Source organism: Triticum aestivum, chromosome 6D, assembly GCF_018294505.1.
Source record: "Triticum aestivum cultivar Chinese Spring chromosome 6D, IWGSC CS RefSeq v2.1, whole genome shotgun sequence".
NCBI classification, from domain to species: domain Eukaryota; kingdom Viridiplantae; phylum Streptophyta; class Magnoliopsida; order Poales; family Poaceae; genus Triticum; species Triticum aestivum.
In genome coordinates this window covers 374,158,666-374,166,562 of record NC_057811.1, presented here as the reverse complement: position 1 = coordinate 374,166,562, position 7,897 = coordinate 374,158,666, and the positions used below count along the sequence as shown (strand labels likewise).

Here is a 7,897-nt window from a genome sequence, read left to right as displayed (position 1 = left end):
TGGATTTAGAGGCTGAGCGGGCTCTAGAGATGATTCGCAACTTAGCAGCGGTTAAGCCCATGAGTGATTCAGAGTTTGATGCGTTGGGGGTCAGAGTGCTCGATAACTTTTGTGCGGATCTCATTCCTCCCATGCCTGAGTCGGAGGAGGAGGATGATACAGCGGTGATTGATGTCGCGAGACCTGCTGAGACTGGTTGTGAGGACCGGTTGCAGAGTCAGAATATCACCAAACGCAAGTGGAAGCGGAAGGTTTATCCGGTATCCGCAGTGCGTAGGAGTGCAAGGATCCGTACGACAAAAAAATTCCATGATGAATTATGAAAGGAATCTTTTGGAATAGCAGAGGTCTGAAAGACTTGGCTAAAAGAAGGTTTCTGGCGGAGGCGTCTCTAGGGCATAGATTAGATTTTATCGCTTTATCGGAAACTGGTAGAGATAATTTTGCGCCACAATTTCTAAATACCTTGTCGGGAGGTATTGATTTTGACTGGCACTGTTTGCCACCGAGAGGGAGATCGGGTGGGATCTTACTCGGAGTTCGATGCGATTCGCTCGAGGTTCAAAGTGTGGTTATGGGAGATTTTGCAGTCAAGTTTCGGGTGCGGTCAAAGGCCGATGGGTTCAATTGGGCTTTGGTGGCAGTATATGGAGCCGCACAGCCTGAACTTAAGCCTGAGTTCTTGGCTGATCTGGTTAGGATTTGTGGCTCTGAGCAGCTCCCTCTCCTGGTGGGGGGTGATTTTAACATCATTAGAAGGCGTGAGGAGAAGAACAATGACAACTTTGACGGCAGATGGTCGTTCATGTTTAATACTATCATTGAAAGCTTGGATCTGAGAGAGATTGAGCTTTCAGGAAGAAAATTCACTTGGGCTAACGCGATGCCAAATCCGACGTTTGAAAAGTTGGATCGCGTGTTGGCTAGCGTTGAATGGGAACAGAAGTTTCCCTTTGTAACTGTTCAGGCCCTTTCCCGTGGAATTTCTGACCACACGCCGTTATTTGTTGACTCTGGTGAGGCCACCCACGTGGGAAATAAGAATACGTTCTCTTTTGAGCTTGCTTGGTTTGAGCGAGACGGCTTCTTTGATCTCGTAGCCAGAGAGTGGGCTAAGGATTCCGGAGGTAAGTCTGCGCTTGAGCGCTGGCAGAATAAGATCAGGCATTTGAGAAGTTTTCTGCGTGGGTGGGCTAAGCATCTTAGTGGGATCTATAAGGTCGAAAAGGAAAGGCTCCTTAACCTTATTCAGTCCTTAGATGTAAAAGCAGAAACCACTGTTCTGCCATCCTCGGAGCTTCATGCCAAGCTTGACGCGGAGATGAGGCTGAAAGAGATTCTTCGAGAGGAGGAATTGAAGTGGGCGTTGCGGGCCAAGGTCCGGCGAGTAGTCCAGGGGGACGCGAACACTCAATTCTTTCACATGATCGCTAATGGTAAACACAGAAAGAAGAGGATCTTCCAGCTTGAACAAGATGAAGGAACGATTTTAGGACAGGAAAACCTAAAATTATACATTACCGAGTATTACAAGCGGCTGTTTGGACCCCCAGAGGATAACTGTGTGTCTCCGGATGAGTCCAGGATTGAGGATGTTCCTCAACTAACAGCAGTGGAGAATGATATTTTGGCGGCCCCGTTCACTGAGAAAGAAGTTTTCGAGGCTATATCGCAAATGAAAAATAATAAGGCTCCCGGCCCTGATGGATTTCCGGCTGAGTTCTATAAGAAGTGCTGGCACATCATTAAGGGGGATCTATTGCCCTTGTTCAATGATCTCTTCTCTGGGCAGCTTCAGCTTTTCCAACTGAATTTTGGAACAATAACCCTTCTTCCTAAGAAAACAGAGGCTGTGAGAATTGAGCAATTCAGACCAATCTGTCTTCTCAATGTTAGTTTCAAAATTTTCACCAAGGTCGGGACTAATAGGCTCACACAGATCGCGCATGCTGTGGTGCAGCCTAACCAAACTGCTTTCATGCCAGACAGGAACATCCTGGAAGGGGTTGTGGTCCTTCATGAAACGCTCCATGAGATCCACACGAAAAAGCTAGACGGAGTTGTTTTCAAGGTGGATTTCGAGAAAGCGTACGACAAAGTCAAATGGCCTTTCCTTCAGCAGGCCTTACGCATGAAGGGTTTTGATGAAGCTTGGCGACGCCAGGTAGAATCCTTCACGCAAAAAGGGAGTGTTGGAATTAAAGTGAATGATGACATTGGTCATTATTTCCAGACACACAAGGGCCTGAGACAAGGTGATCCAATGTCTCCTATTCTGTTCAACATTGTGGTTGACATGTTGGCAATTCTGATAGGAAGGGCCAAGGAGGCTGGTCAGGTGGGTGGATTGGTGCCTCATCTAGTTGATGGAGGTGTATCCATCCTGCAGTACGCTGATGATACAATCATCTTTATGGAGCACGACTTGGCGAAAGCGAGAAATATGAAGCTGGTGTTATGCTTATTTGAACAATTGACCGGACTGAAGATCAATTTTCATAAAAGCGAGTTGTTCTGCTTTGGTAGAGCCAATGAGGAACAAGAGGCTTATAGGCAATTGTTTGGATGCGAATTGGGGGCGTTACCTTTCACCTACTTAGGTATACCCATTCACCATCGTAAGCTGACAAACAGAGAATGGAAGAGCATCGAAGACCGGTTTGAGAAGAAACTAAGTTGCTGGAAGGGCAAACTCATGTCTTATGGAGGCCGACTAATACTTATTAATTCGGTGCTCACGAGTATGCCTATGTTTCTCTTATCTTTTTTCGAAGTCCCAGTTGGTGTTAGGAAAAGGCTGGACTTCTATCGATCCCGGTTCTTCTGGCAGAGTGATGAAACAAAGAGAAAATACCGACTAGCCAAATGGGATATCATCTGTCGACCAAAGGACCAGGGGGCCTTGGTATTGAGAATCTTGAAGTCAAAAACAGATGTCTTCTCAGCAAGTGGCTGTATAAACTTTCAGTTGACACCGAGGCCACGTGGGCGCAGATTCTTCGAAGTAAGTATCTGCAGTCCAAGACGTTGTCCCAGGTGACAGTGAGACCCACAGACTCGCCGTTTTGGAAGGGGCTTATGAGAGTCAAAGCTGCCTTCTTTAATAGAACTAAGTTTATAGTCGGTAATGGTAGTACCACTCGCTTCTGGGAGGATACTTGGCTTGGTGAAACGCCGTTGGCGCTTCAGTATCCGTCCCTGTATCGTATTACTCAACGACGTGATGCTCTTGTTGCCACGATTTTGCAGTCCATTCCCCTTAATATTCAGTTTAGGAGGGCGCTTGTGGGCGACCGGTGGGAAGCATGGCTTCACTTGGTGAGTAGACTGATGGAGGTTCAGCTATCTCACCAACCCGATAAGTTGTGTTGGAAGCTTACTAGGTCTGGTGAGTTCTCTGTCAAGTCGATGTATCGATGTCATAACTCAAGTGTTATCCCTAGTTCCATAGAGGTTTGGAAAGTCAAAGTTCCTTTGAAAATTAAAGTGTTTATGTGGTTTGTGCATAAACAAGTCATTCTAACAAAGGATAATTTGGTTAAGCGCAACTGGACAGGATCTACTAGGTGTAGTTTTTGTGGTCGGGACGAAACCATCAAGCACCTCTTCTTTGACTGCCCTTTGGCAAAGGTCTTGTGGCACACGGTGCATATTGCCTTTAACATTACTCCTCCGAATTCGGTCAGTACGTTATTTGGAACGTGGCTTGTTGGGATAGAGTCCGAAACAGCCAGACACATTCGTGTAGGAGTATGTGCTTTGTTGTGGGCAATTTGGAATTGCAGAAATGATTTGACCTTTAACAGAAAAACAAATATTCATTTTTTGCAGGTTTTATTCCGAGCTACTGCGCTGATCCGTATGTGGTCCTTACTCACTCCGATGAAGGCCAGGGAGCGTTTGGCTACTGGATCTGTCCGGTGGGAGATGGTAGCGCGGGATATCTTCAACCGGTTTGGATGGCGGTCATGTAATAGGATAGGCAATTAGTTTACCTATCTTTGTTTTGCCAGCCGGTTGTGGCTTTTGGGCCTTGTGTTTTTGGCGTTTGTGGCTCTTTGTGAGCTCGCCGTTATTTTGCTTTCAGACTTTACAACCTTGTTGAACAACTTTATTTATATATCTATGTGGCCGTATGCATCGTTCTGATGCAGAGGCCGGGGAGACCCCCTTTAAGAAAAAAACAACCAGGAATTAATCATCCGTTGACAGGAAGCATTTTTCACCATTCAACACATTCATTCATTACATGTCTCTCGTGGCACGTGTTCTTTGTTTTCATACAGAGGATTATGAAGTATGGACACAAGAACTGTAGTGGTAAACATGAGGTGTCAAAGCTTTGCAAGTTTTCCATCTCAAGTCCGAGTTTGTCGATCGGTTACTTTGCAACCAGTAGAACATACCTAGTTACATGAACCATTGACTTTCTTGTTCTTACCTACTTTTGTGATCGTCGTCACAATTAACTTGATGCGAACGGGGACATATATGTGCCTTTTGTAAGGGCGTTGAAACAGCTGGATGCATTACATATTCCGTGGACATCTTCAGAAATAACGCGCTACGTTTAGTACGTAATCCTAACCACGCATGCTAACAAGAAATGACAGTGCTTCTTTAGTTTAAAAGAATGGGAGATAAGGGGGTCAATATCACAAAGAAGAGGTGAGAAGAACAGACAGTTTCAGTGTAGTAGAACCGTACGGTGCAGTGAAAGTGCAAGCAGATTACCACGCGTCTCCAACTCCGACGAGCAGGGGCACCATCAGATTCAGTACATTTAGAATGAAATAGTATGTTTTTACTGCGTACATTCTTTGCATTAGATAAAAGGCACTGCCCTTGGCAAGAGACGAATAAAGAGGAGGATAAAAAACTTCAGTGCGTGGCGGCACAGAGTCCTGACGCTAGACTGAGGTTCTTCAGAGTTCAGAGTTGAGAGGTTTTTGCAGCCTGGAAGTTCGTCGTCAGTTTGAATGTGGCGGAGAGTCTTCTGGGTAAAGTGGAAGCAAAAAGGCAAAACGAGAGCGTCTGGATGGAGGAAGAAGAGCTAACTTCTTCCGTCTCCCTGCCTGTAAATTGCACACTTTTTTTGAAACTTCCCTGCCTACAAATTGCACACTTCATTGAGTTGCTGCAGGTGCGGAGCCTGACGGCAAGTGCGTATCACTTCAGAGCAGAACACCGTGCACGGACAACCCGTTCAAATACACTGGCGCAGTCTTGAGCACACATTGATTGACTGACTGACGTTTGGTCGTTAGCACAGAAAAACCTATCGATTTGCATCCTCCTACTAATCAAGGAAGGAACAGTTCTGAAGCTCACCTGGAAACTGAATGAATGAAAAGGGGGGATAAACTATAGAGGATCACGTAGCCGTGGCGGTATTCGGCGACAAGTTTGACCTGTCATCGTTCTCCGTTTGACACTTTGACAGAATCTACACATCTCCTATCCGATCTCAGTTCTCAGCCTCTGCTCCTCTTGGGACCTGGCACCTACCGTGCCACAGGATGGATGATGACATCGACCCGGTTAACTTCTTTTCCAATGCCGACTTGGCCCGGTTGGTACCAACAGGCCCATACACAGTGCCCCGTTCGAACTCCTCGTCCCGGAAAGCCGCACCGCAGCGAGCACCAGGCGAGGCATACTTTCGTTTCGTTTAGTACCACATCGCCTGTCGAGGGAGGTAGCAGAGGCAGCGCATCCTATATTAGCAGGGCATAGGGCAACAGTAGAAGATACTTACCTGGACGGGGTCTATGGCTGATCAAGAAGAGCCATGGCCTAGGCTAGTGGCCCACATTGAATTCCAAAATTTTGGTACTTCTCATTTGCAATTTGTTCTTTGTTATTATTCTAAACTCTGAAGTCTATGAAACTGTGCTTTTTCTCTCCTGTCTGTTTTCGACCGGGTCCAAGTTTCAGTTCGAATTTTGCACCTAGTTTGATCCTTAGCACTCACCGAAGTCTAAACTTGCTGAACTGCATGAAGGGCAAATTTGATTGGATGGCGTCAATATCTGGAGTCTGGAAGCAACCACAGTTCACAACACATCGCTTACTAGAAAGAATAACCAGGCACCGTATGTTGACAGCAAGAATTCTTCTGTTCAACATACTGCTTCTATTAGTAGCATGTGTTCCTTTTCATGCAGAATGCGCATTTTTTGCCCTTTCTGAAAGAGGCAGGTTTAGATTGAGACGATTCGTCAAACAATGCAGAGAAATTTAGAACTAGCTTGACTGCAAATGTGCTTCGTGCTCTTTTCCTGGTTTCTTATCTGAAGAAGATTATGCTGTGCAAGCTCCAATAACTGAATATTATGGATTCCATATATCCAGGTGATCACTGATGAGCAGAGCTTCTTCACAGTTCAGTACTTTAACCATGCATGGAAGTAGCTATGTCTAAATTGTTTATTTACTGTTTTGTTTTATGCCTGTACACTGTTGCGATACGAGCATGTATATCCAGGTGTCATGTACCATCTCTTCCTTCAAAACTCAATTTGACAAATATGCATGTGCAGTTCTCCAGGGAAAGAAATTCAAGCATAAGTAGGTGACTGATTGAACGCGTGTCGTCCCTGGTTTATGTTGGCTCAAGTTATTGGTGAACACTATGTCATACTCATGGAATACCAGGACAAGGTCAATTTATCCAAAATAAATCGACAATGATATGAGACGCACCCATTTTTTTTTATGGTCCCTGATTTTCTTCCATGCATCTTTATGGCTAGCACTCCTGTTCACCAACTTGTCCACCAAACTTTCCAAATCTTGGGTCAAAATCAATCACAGGTCAGATAATATGGGTGTGGTTGGATTTTGGTAAGATAAACGTACAGGAATTAATTGTACCAATCCGTTCGCGGAAACACGACCAGTATACCAAATAGGACTAGGTAAAATTCACGTCTGTCTGCAAATTGATTTTATGATTGGCTCTGATTGCTTCAAGCAGGCTACAAACTCAAAAGAAAATTTACTTACAACTAAGATGCTACTGATGACTGCACAGAACAGAAGGTGAATTGTGAGGGAAGGGAGAGACAAGAAACAGTAAACAAACCTGGTTTTTAAGTTCACATCTGATTGGGTCACTCTATTCCCCTTAGAAATTTAATATAGCCGAGCTTTGGGATCTCTCAACAACCACGAAACGGGAACGACCCTGTGATCGGAATTCCAAGTTTCTCCTAAACATGCAAGCGTTCATCCTATTCATTAAAAGAGACCGCGAATTAAATCATGCATTTCACCGTTCAACACGTTCATTTATTACATATCTCTCGTGACACGTGTTCTTTGTTGTCACACAAAGAGGATTATGAAGTATGAACACGAGAACTGTAATGGTAAATACGAGGTGTCAAAACTTTGCAACTTCTCCGAGTTTGTCCGTCCATCGGTACAAGAAACCAGTTGAACACACATAGCCATATGAACTATTGACTTTGTTGTTCGTACCTACTTTTAATAATGAGTTAAATGCACTAGAGGTCCTAAAAGTTTCATCGGGGTGTCACTTTAGTCCTAATTCTTCCAAAATGCACCTTTAAGTCCTAATACTTTAGTAAGTGGTTCACCTGAGGTCCTTTTTTCACGAGCGCTCGCTGACCTGCTCGCGTAGCACGTTGACCCATGCCACGTCGTCAGATGGCCCAACCGTTTGGCGAGAAAAATACATTGAAGGTCCTAAAAGTTTTGTCAGGGTGTCACTTTAGTCCTACTTGTTTCAAAATGCATGTTTAGGTCCTAATTCTATAGTAAGTGGTTCACCTGAGGTTCTTTTATGAACGATCGTTCGCTGACCTGCTTGGTTGCGCGTTGACCCATGCCACGTCAACTTAGGGTCACTAGCAGATGGGGAACATTGCAA

The 7,897-nt window shown here is 44.9% G+C and overlaps 1 pseudogene; it reads left to right on the top strand.

The window, feature by feature from the left end:
* The first annotated feature begins 5,750 nt into the window (after positions 1 to 5,750).
* Positions 5,751 to 5,864, top strand: LOC123146720 (uncharacterized; annotated as a pseudogene).
* Positions 5,865 to 7,897: the final 2,033 nt, after the last annotated feature.